This window comes from Raphanus sativus, chromosome 6 (assembly GCF_000801105.2).
Source record: "Raphanus sativus cultivar WK10039 chromosome 6, ASM80110v3, whole genome shotgun sequence".
Lineage (NCBI taxonomy): Eukaryota > Viridiplantae > Streptophyta > Magnoliopsida > Brassicales > Brassicaceae > Raphanus > Raphanus sativus.
The window spans coordinates 15066705-15077301 of record NC_079516.1 but is presented as its reverse complement, the minus strand read 5'-3'; the positions used below and the strand labels follow the sequence as shown (position 1 = coordinate 15077301).

The following is a 10597-nucleotide window of genomic DNA, read 5'->3' as shown; positions in this document are numbered from 1 at the left end:
TATACTATATATATATATATATATATATATATTTAAGGGATTATTTATAATAGGTAGGCATTTCATCTGGGAACACCAGTCTACACGTCGATTTGTTTCCGGCCAATAAACAATGTAGTTTTGAAGATTCAGAACTTATAAAAGTTGATTCAGAATTAGTTTATAACAAATTAGGATAGACAATTTCTGATCTTTTATACTAATATAAGGAGGAAGTCAAATATAATAAAATTAAATGTTTCAAGAACTATTGTTCAATTGTTACCAGGCTAATACTTTTAGAAAAACAAATGGCGTATATATGTATATAACATTTCTTGAAACTTTCCTTCCAAATTCGAGGAAAACGGAAAGGAAACTAAGACATGCTGAATAGTCAAAGTAACTGTTGATTGATATCTAAGTTTTTTTTTTAATTGATATCTAAGTTTGATCATCGAATCATTTCGTAACCAGTCACTCTTGACGTGGCTTTCGTATTTTTTTTTATTATATTGTTCACTTGTAATAGTTAATGTGCTATGTTAATCTTTTTTTTGTTTGATGTATATCGTATAGCAAAGTTGAACAAAATATACATGCTAAGTTTTTTTTTTTGACCAAAAAAAATTAAATAGTTACATGCTAAGTTATGATCAGAAGTATATTTGGTGCATTTGTGCAAATAGAGATTAAACGAGTCTTGAGTCTTTTCTGCATTCAGGTTTGCATTTGGTTAACAAGGTTTGCGTTTGGTTATACTATTCATAACTTAGAAATGCAAAGACAACAAACACACAATTCATATATACGAAACGTTTTAATGTTGAGTTCACAAATTTCTACATTTGGAATGATGCACTACAAACAGATTCACTCGAACCAAAGTCTAAAAGTGAAGTTTATTTATCTACTAGCGTAGCGCCGAATTTGTATGTTTTTTCTTACTTAAATTTATAATTTATTATATGGTTTTAGTAAAAAAAATATGTAAAATGAAAATATGTAAAAAATAATATTTTCTGATCTTTTTATAATGATTAGCGACCGTAATATATTATTTTTTTTGAAGTTTTTTAGTTCAAAATAAAATAGGATAAGTAGTTGTTACTAATCGATTTAATAAAAATAGAATAAAAATTAATAGTCGTAAATTTTTTTTTTTAGTTGGAATCTTAAATACTAGTGTCATAGACTGAGCTTTCTTTCAAAAAATGTTTAAAAATGTTAAACCTGAAAAAATTGATTAACGCATGTAGAAGCACCACCTAAGAAAGGAGATGATTCATAAGAAAACTGCTACTTTAAAAGTAAGCAATCATTAACTGGTAAACTGAAATAAGAAATCGGTGTACCTTCCCATTAATCAACAACATATCAACCCCAATATCTTTCTCCTTTCTTAACAGTTTAAGCTTGCCAAAATTGTTGTAGCCTAGTTTGAACATCTCTACATTGACTTGTCTTTAACTCCGAACAATGAAACTGGAAATTCGACAATGATTGAATTGAGAAAAGTAAAGGGAGTATCGTCCGAACTCTTACACCATCTATACATATACAATGAAACTGAGAAAGCAGGAACTAAAGAAGTATTCAATAGGAGATGGTGGGATGGATGTGATTTCTGGATTGATTATATGAATGACGTCGATTGCGTTAAAGAAGGAGAATTGTAGAGGCTATATTCTCCATCGTCAACATCAAATACAAAAAAATCCTATAACCCAGTGTTTTGAAACCCGACCCGAACATTGAATCAGATGATTTACCGAATCACTGGATCATTGGATTAATCGCAGATGAATTGCGGGTTAAAAAATAAATTAGTTTTATTATATAATAATATATTAGCTATGAAAACAAATATATATAAAAACTAAAGTTAAGAATTTTAAGTGTACATACAAAATATTAAGAAATAGTTTAGACTATTTTAAAAAGTGGTAACATAAGAATTATGACATCTAAAAAAATCAAGACATTTTCCAATCCAAAATAAACCAGAATAACAAAAATAAACTAACACCAGATCACATCAACTAATTTTGGTTTTTTTCTAAATTTTAAAACTTACCAACAATTTTTTTTCTAAATTTGTCACTTCATCATTTTTGGGATATTTTTCAGTAAGAGCATTCTCTAATTTATTATAATCAATCTCGCTAGGTTTTTCTTCTTCAACAATCCAAACTCTGTTTTGTAATTCATATGATCATATGATTTTATTTTTTTATCTGTAAATTAAAAATGTAATGATTTGTATTAAATTAAATTAAATAAAAAATAAAAAAATAATTTACTCACCTTTCTTGCCAAAGTAAATTGTAGTGTAGGGAAATAATAAGTCTCATCGTGCTTCAGTCTGTTTTACGGACGTGCAGCTCAAGCACAATCATGACTCACTTTTTTTGCAAACGTAAATTGTAGTGTAGAAAAAGAGGAAGACGACATTAAAACTGAAATTTCAAAAATTTAATTAGAAATTTAGAATATAAAAAATAATTTCAAAATACAACTTAAACTAAAAATGATAAAAATAAAAATTATCTATTGGTTCAACCAGTGCTGTAATAAAACCCAAACTCGATTTTTATTGGGTCACAGATTTATCAGTTTAGTTACGGATCTGAGTCAGATTCAAAATACTTTTATAAACGTTTAGACATATATCAAGAAAAGTTTAACCTCCCCTCCTCCCCTCCATTTATTTCACAATTAATACTAAAATTCATTAAATTTAAGTTGAAAAATATTTTAATTATTAAAAAGAAAATATCACATGACATTTTTCTCCCGAAGGAGATAAAAAGTCTATTTTATTAGTATAGATAGATTTATATTTTGAAAAAAAAAATTAATTCTCCCTTTCATTTAAGAGTTTTGGACGTATTGCAGTAATAATGTTTTAAAGGATACATTTGTATTCATCAATCCAGAAATGTTTTTCCTTCTTCATGTTACATACATGCTCATGAGTGAGTCAGGGTACATGTAGATCTATGTTAGATCGTCTTGTTAATTTAAAATTAAATATTAGTGAAACCCAGCATCCACGAAGTTTCTGAACTGAAGATATTGTATGTTTGTACAAGAAGGTAGATTCTCTTTTAGATACTAACTTTGAGACTTCTTCCACAAGTGCTTGTATGGTAGTGAAACTTATGACGCATCAGTCTTTTTTAATTCATATCGGAAAATACTGTGCGTAAAGTGCTGTAAAAACCTGTAAGAAAAGTATGTGACGCTTGCTAATCATATCCTAGGAAATACATTCCGAGAGAAAATGTTGAAAGTATATTTTCCCCAACAGATCATTTTTCTTGTTTACATAAGATTTTGTTCTCATAGATATTTGTCCTAAAAATTGTCGAGAGAATTTGTTTGTATATATATATAATCCCTAATGAACTTCTTTTACTATATTCTTCCCCTAATTGCCTTGAGTTTTTCAATGGTTTTATAGGTTTTATTTTGTAATCTGAAAGCTAATGATCTAACACGATGTAGCATTTGCTATAATTTCATGAAATTAGCGTTAGTGATCTCCAGTTTCATGAAACATATAAACATATTTAAATAATGATCTTATATTAACATATATGCCAGTCTTCTAAATATAAGAATGTTTAATTTTTTTCTAAAATATCTCAAATTCATTGCTATTTTTACCTCTATATTAGTTAAAAGTAATTTTACTCTAATTCATTACTACTTAAAAAATTACTATATTTTTATATTTAGGAGAATAAATAGTGATATCTATTTTTACTCTATATTTAGAACAATGCTATTACAAAAGAATACTATACAGTTAGGGGTGTCAAAATGAGTTATCTCGTTTAATTTAACTCAATAATAGTAAATTTAGGTCTTTCATGAGTTACTTCAGGTCAGTTCATTTATTATATGAGTTTTAGTATACAAACTCAAACTCGAATCATCTAGAACATGAGTTAAATGAGTTAACTCGCGATCAAATAAAAAAAATAGAAATTATAAAATAATGAAAATAAAATATAGAATATTTATTTATGATATAATTTAAAATTCCAAAGAGTTAATATTAAATACTGAATAAAATCAAGACCTAATAATATATTAAATCAAAGCTAAATCGATGATTTAAAAATATGTTTCAAATAAGAGTCTTGTGATGATTTGTCTTCAAACTCTTCATTTATTCAAATTGTAAAGATATATATTCCGCATGAGAGTTTTAGGAATATATTGTAATTCTAAAGATATATGATGTGAGGATTGATATCAATATTTTTTCATTTTATATATATTTATTACTTTTTAGTTTTACATTTTAATTTTAGAAAATAAATATGATTAGTATAGAAACTATATTTTTACATAAAAAATAGAAATCATCCATATATATATATAAAAAACGATCAAGCTCATGAGTTAGCTTATATTCATTAAAGATCGTTAATACAACTTGTGATCTAATTTAAACTCGATCATTAAATTCATTTATTAAATGAACTTAAAAAATAGAGATCATGCTCTTGATTTTTAGCTTTAGCCAGCTTCATGAGTTATAACTCATTTGAACACTCTATCTACGGTAAACTTCATTTTTATTATGAAGATCTCCTATTGTAGAAGAAAACATAGGAAAATACTTCGAAGATAGTTTAAATAGAACACTTGCAATACTTGAGTAATCTATGCATACTCAGTTGCTCATCCATTTTTTTTTGGTAACATCGAAGTTTTTTTTTTTTGGTAAAGGTAACATGGAAGTTCGTGTTTCATTTTCTTATTCACATGATATTTTCAGACACTATGAAAATGGACCAAGAACAATACTCGTGTACCATCTTTAGGATGTATCCCACCATCACAGAGAAGAGAAACCATTGCACGTAATGATGCACCAAAACTTTACAATGACAAGCGCTCAGCAGCAAGTATTGATTCGCTTTCAAGAACACTACTGGACAAAACCTTTACACAAAAACACGATCTAACGTACTAAATTATTTTTAGGAATATTATAAAAGTGGAGCCCGGAAACCCATTTTTGTGGTTCCCAAACTCGTGGGAAATCAACTATTGCGAGTTGGCACTATTAGACGTGTGCACTGTATACTATAAAGTTTTTTTTGCATGCTTCCATAACCCAACGGAAGAAACATATGTATTGTCGATTTCTCAGTTTGCTACAGATTCAGCTAATCAGACTGAACATTATTCCGCTTTTTTCTTTCTCTGTACTCATTATAGTTCTTTCGTCAATACTAGATCGTCGCCTTAGAAAAATACAAGATTTAAACTATATTCTGTTTGGATTATATGCAGAAGAAATCCACTTTTTCATAATAAAAAATTAAAAATAATAAAGAAGGATAAATTAATTAATTTAATAATTTAGTTAAATTTTACAGAGGTGTGGGAAGAGTGAGAGAGTGGACAATTCAAAAAGCCGTTTTTTCTCTCTCTTTTCAAGTTCTATGCTGCTTCTGCACTCTCTATTGGCCCCTCCCTCCTTATCAAACCCAAATCTTAAATCTACCCATTTCTCAAAAATCTCTCCTTTTTTTCTCTCTACTTGTTTTTGCCATTCTCTTTCTCAATTGTTGGGTGTTCTGAGGAACACAAGACACACCATTCCCCCTAGTGAGAAGAACTTGTTGGTCGCTTCTAGGGCTAGCTAGCTAGGTTACTTCCCCCCTAACTCTGCAGCATTTCTGGGTCTCTGTTCCCGTTAGCTACATTTTTTTGACTCTTAACGTGTCAAAGTCTTTACTTTTACATTGATTTCTCGAGTAAAACCCAATTTTGGAATGTGCCCATAAGTGAAAGTTGAAGTCTTTGGCATCCCAGAGGTAATCTGGTTCACAGCTCTGTTCTTTCTTTTTGTGTCTACTACATTGTTTGAGTTGTCCTTGTCTTCTTTCAAAGCTCTGTTCTGTATTATCCTGTGGTGTCCACGTCTCACTGTAGATTAGTAACAGTCTTCTTCATAGTTGGGTCAGTTATTGAATGTTTCTAAATTTTTTGGTCTTTTATTTGGTTATCTGGTGCAGTTCTTAAACTGAGATCCCTTTTTTTGGTAAGTTACATTTTCAGGAGAAGTGATTCATTGACTGCAATCTGTAGATGGAGTAATAATAATAATAATAATAAATAAATGGAGGTTGTTGAGAGGAAACGATCAAGAGGAGGGCTTTTAAATCTATTTGATTGGCCTGGAAAATCACGGAAGAAGAAGCTCTTCTCTTCCACCAGTAGCTCTGAACTCTCAGGTGTGTCTACAAAGTATTGCAATCTTTAGTTTCAAAAATAAAATAAAAAGGCATTGCAATGTTTAGTTCAGTTCTTGTGAAAACTCTCTTGGCTTGTAGTTATGTCTGGTCTGAGACAATGTAGTTCTGGTTAGAAGTAATTGAATGCAGTTTATGTTTTAAAGATCTCTGGTTGTAACATGTTTTTGTTTTTTGTACCAGAAGAAGCAAAGCAGACAAAACAGAATGCTCAAAACCTCTTAAAGGCTTCTTCTCTCGTGAGTTTTCTCAAAATACTATTTTATCTTGTTTTATGTCAAGTGCCTTTGTAAAGTCTTCTTCAGTTTTGTTTCGTGTAATATATGAATTTTAATGCAGAATGAGGTTGATAAGATTGGCAAGAATCGGAATTACAACTCAAGAAGTGACTCTAGCTGTTGTGCATCTTCTGTTATTACCAGTGATGATGGGCAGGGGACAACAATAGCCCCAAGTGTGGTTGCAAGGCTCATGGGTTTAGAGTCTTTACCAGTACCAAATGTCCAGGAACCTCCTGATCTTGATCCATTCTTCTTCAGACATTCAAGAAACACAAACAAATGGAATGCATATGAGAATCTTGGTCTTGGTAGCAACAGACCGGTTGAGAGGTTTCAGTCCGAAACTTTTCCTCCCAGGTTAGCTAAACCGATCTCTGTTGCCAGCAGTGGACTCTTGTCTCCTATCAGGAGTCCTGGGTTTGTCCCATCCAGGAACCGTGTTTATGTAATGGAAGCAGCTTCGAGAATGATTGAACCAAGAAGTCCTAGGATGGTCACTAGAACACGGTTCTCTTCGCCTTCAGATTCTCCTTCTTCAGTTCCTACGAGGATACAAGATTTAAGAGACAAACTAAAAGCTGCAAAGAAAGTGTCACTGTCACAGCACCACCAAGTCACAACACCGTTTACTAGCAAAAGCAGTCATGATGGTTTGAAGGGTAAAGCGAGGCCACCACCTCATGTATCTGCACAAGCGAAGGTCAATGCAACGTCCTTAAGTGTCATCAGAAACTCTCCAAGACATAAGGAGAAAGCAGAACCTAAAAAACGAATAGTTAATGGTCTCAGAGGACCTCCCATTGGCACTGGGAAGAGTGTGGTTAAGCAGAATGAACAGAGACAGAACTGCAGGGACAACAACAAGGTTCCAGTGGACTGTGGTGGATCGATATCAAAGCAGTCCGGTTTGAGGACTGAACCGGCAGGAAAGAATACTTCTCTATCTCTGTCGCGCAAAAAGACTCTTCCCCGGAGCAAGAAACCACCAAATGGGACGCAAGAATGTGGAATCTCCAATCATAAACGAACCAAAAGGGGCGAAAATGTGATCAAATGTAACATTACTATTGATGGTGGCTTGAGCTCAGGCAAAGATGATGGGAGAAAGGAAGTAGATGTGATTTCATTCACATTCTCATCTGATTCACTATCCTCCACACAAGTAACTGATCAAGACACAGACTCTGCAGTTAGTTTGGATATGTTTGGTGTAATCCTTTAAATGTTCTGCTAGAGCAAAAGCTCAGAGAGCTGACTTCTAAGCTTGAGTCTTCTAGTTGTAGCCTGGCCCAAGAAGAGCCTTCACGTTCATCAGAGTATGACAAGTCGACTCAAAACGGTGTAGATAAAGTTTGTCAGAGAGTGAGTCTGTTTCTGACTGCACTTCATTCTATGACAAACAAAAACTTCAGGTTAGTTCCTTCATGATGCAATCAATCTATATGCATTTTATTTGTCATATTTTTATAACTTTAGTAGTATCTTGGCACTGTTTCTACCTGCAAATCTTTCTACATTATGTATGGCTTTCTAACTAATTATGTTTTGTGTAATCTCTCCCGGAAAAAAAAAGATGATGGATGCAGAAGAGCATGAAGTTAGCAGCATTAGCACTGTAACAAAAGCAGATGATCTCAGAAGCTCTTGCAGCAAGGGTTTCTCTGATTGTAGACAAACCACAGAAAGGCTAGACTGGGAGCTTGAGTACATATCTGTGATCCTCGGTTCTGACCAACTGATGGTGAAAGAATTCGCTTTGGGAATGGCTACTGACATAATACCTGCTAGCCTCTTCAATGAAAGGAAGGCCGTGGAGAATCAACAGCAGCCAAGCTCAAGAGGAAGACAACTGTTTGATTATGTCAATAACTGCTTAGCGCTCAAATGCGAGCAGATGTTTAGGGGTAGCTGCAGAGGCTATTGTGGAAAGACGGGATATTGTTTGAACGTAGAGATTGGTTAGCAGAAGAACTGAACAGAGAGTTTCAGGGGTTGAAGAAGATGAGAGAGATGAGGATGGACGAGCTTGTTGAAAAAGAAATGAGCAGTTTAGAAGGGAGTTGGCTGGATTTGAGAGAGAGACTTATGAAGAAGGCGTTGACATTGAGGGAAGATAGTGTCTACATTGGTTGATGATTTAGTTAATGAACTTGCTTCAGTGTTCAAAGAACATTGAAGCCAAGAACGAATGCTAGTCTATGTTTCTTTCATGTAATAGTTTCTCTGACATGAGAATTGAGATAAAGTTAAAAGTAACCAACAGTGCAATTCAAACGCCAATATGTGTTCATAGTATAACAAGCAGATAGACATTTTTATTTTGATGCATAATGATCTGGCTGTGGGAATGTACGAAAGAGGTCCCAACCACATAAATAAACTATCCTAATTATGAAAAAAAATGTTACAGCATGACCCCCTCTTGAAGGACAAAAGTATAAAGAAAAAGCAAAGAAAGAATCAAGAATGGTTTTCTTGTTTATAGATGGAGACAACAACAGAGGAAGAAGGTCAAAGTGACTTCTCTCAGTCTTGTTGCTTGTTGTCAGAGACAAAGGCAAGGTCGAAGATCTTTTTATAGTCATCCACAAAGTGAACATCAAGCCCTTCTTTAACATTCTCCGCAAGCTCTTCAAAGTCTCTCCTGTTTGCCTCCGGAAATATGATGGTCTTCACCTGACTCCGCCTCGCCGCTATGGTTTTCTCCTTCACCTGAGATGATTTGTGTAGAAACTTGCAGCAAGCTTTGTAGTGTCCAAAAAAGCATTAATAGAGTTCAGAGTACCCAACTACCCCTCCAATAGGAAGGATTCTACCAGTTAGAGTGACTTCTCAGTCATTGCAAGATCTTTCTGAACAGTTTCTTCATGGCAAGCGATAGCAGCGATGTGATCATAGTGCAGCCTGCACTTGGACCGTCCTTGGGTGTAGCTCCTGCGGGAACATGGAGATGAAGCTTGGAGTTTGCAAAGAACTGGTTCTCCGGTTCTTTCTCTAGCATGATCTTTCTAGCGACCGTGTGAGCGATCTGTGCGCTTTCTTTCATTACATCGCCGAGCTGACCAGTTACGTTCAAGCAACCTTACCTTCACCTTCCTCCACAACAGTTGTCTCTATGTACAACGTTGAACCGCCCATTGATGTCAGGCTAGACCCATCACAACTCCTACCGGTGTGGGCTCATAGATCTTTTCTGCATGGAACACAGGTTTGCCTACATAATCTGCAAGGTTGATTCATCAATCATAAACTTTTCAACTGATGTCTTCTCGTTTTGAGCCTCCCTTTGGTTCTTTAGCAACGGGGACAGAGTTGTTCTCAGTGGATTCCACGTCAAGTTTGGTCACAATTTCAGCTTCTTCGGTATCAACTGCAACTGCAGGCTCTTCAGGGACTACTCCTTCGCGCACTAGTTTAAGAGCAATCTACAAATGAAAACTAACTCATGTTAGATGTGAGCTTGAGGGAACAGATTGAGAGTCTGTAGCAAAACTCACCTTCCTGTAAATCTTCTCGATCTGTTTCTGTAGATTCCTTACTCCTGCTTCTCTGCAGTAATTTTCTATCAGTGAAAGAAGAGCTGCATCACTCACCTCAACCTGCAAGTAGTACAATAATTCTAAGAAAACTCCAGAAGAAAGTATGTGATTCCAAGACAATTACTCAAAGACCAGAGACAATTGGAGAATAGGATCAAAGTGAAACCTGTTCAGGCTTGATGCCACAATCTCCACGTGCTGATTTTTCCAAATAGTCTCTTGCGATGTGCACTTTCTCATCAGTGATGTAGCCAGCAATACTAATCCTCCATTCTGTCTAGCAGAGGATTTGGAATCATGTCTATCACATTTGCTGTGCACACAAACAAAACCTGTAGTAGGGGAAATGAAATCAGCAATTAAATTCTCATGCAGCTTAGAATCACAAGAAAACAAAGTTTATTGATCAAATTAATAAAACCTTGAGAGGTCAATAGTAACGTCAAGATAGTGGTCCAGAAAATTTGCATTTTGTTCTGGATCCAGAAGCTCCAACAAAGCACTGGCTGGGTCACCA

The 10597-nt window shown here is 34.0% G+C and overlaps 2 pseudogenes; one reads left to right on the top strand and one right to left on the bottom strand.

Annotated features, from left to right (window-relative positions):
* Nucleotides 1-5418: 5418 nt before the first annotated feature.
* On the top strand, nt 5419-8938 carry LOC130496774 (uncharacterized; annotated as a pseudogene).
* A 36-nt stretch (nt 8939-8974) lies between these two features.
* The window catches only part of LOC130495584 (lon protease homolog 1, mitochondrial-like), a 2378-nt pseudogene continuing 755 nt past the window's right edge, over nt 8975-10597 (bottom strand).